The sequence below is a fragment of the Meleagris gallopavo genome, chromosome 1, assembly GCF_000146605.3.
Source record: "Meleagris gallopavo isolate NT-WF06-2002-E0010 breed Aviagen turkey brand Nicholas breeding stock chromosome 1, Turkey_5.1, whole genome shotgun sequence".
NCBI lineage: Eukaryota > Metazoa > Chordata > Aves > Galliformes > Phasianidae > Meleagris > Meleagris gallopavo.
In genome coordinates, this window is record NC_015011.2 from 171,397,771 (window position 1) to 171,398,772 (window position 1,002).

Genomic DNA, 1,002 nt, shown 5'->3' on the forward strand with positions numbered 1-1,002 from the left:
TTTTTTTTTTTTCCTCCCCTCTCCCGAAAGCACAACGCGAACAAAATACTCGGCATTAGCAGTGTGTCATTTTACACTTGTCCTTTGGAAATCTCCAATTACAACTTCCAATTCCATAGCACGTTTAAGGAGCACGGAGTCTTTTTGTTGTAGCCTTCAGGGAGCAAACCAGCCACTGAGAGAATACGAAATTAATCCACTACAGCTATAGAGAGAGAGGATTATGCTTTAATCCCCTTTGGGACAGTCTCTGCATTTTAAGAATCCGATATTAAAATGTTTACAGAGAGCGTAATCAAAATATTGAGGATTTTCCATATGGCAACGGGGCTATCGGGGAAGCTCTGGGTCCCCTTCCAACGCACCCGATTTATCAATATAATGGAACAAAAGCCGGGCACACCTGAGCCGAGCGCCGAGGCTCGTTCCCACGCGATGCTGAGCCCCGGGCACCGCGGAGCCGCCGCTCGGGCGGGGAGAGGGAAGCGGGGAGAGCGGCCGCGTCGGTGCCGTGCGGGGATCGAGGGGCGGGGATGGAGCCGCCGGCACGCTTCGGCTCCAGGGGAAAAGAGAGGCGGTGGTCGCTCCCGCTCATCCCGAGATTCTGGGCTTGGCAAAAGGACGCTCGGTTCAAGATCTCGCCAGCTGTTTGGACCCTAACCGAGAGCATCTCCGAGTTATTTCGTTGCCTCCTGTCAACCTGAAGCGGTCCGGGCAGCAGAGAGGCTGCGAGCTAACAAAGAGGTTCTGGCCTTAAAAGCAAAGCAGGAATCACTTTGGATCCGAGAGTTTTGTGATCTGCTCAAATGGAGGATTTTCCACTCTGCCCGATTCCTGTGGTCTGCACATGTGATTACATTTCTAAAATAAACGCTACTACTACGCACGTATACATTTTAAAATAATATTTCCTTTCCGAAAGTAAATGACTGTGGGATTAGGGGGTCCCACATTTTATTCAAAAGCAGAATGTAACCTCTCTCCTCTCTGCTAATTTTTGTT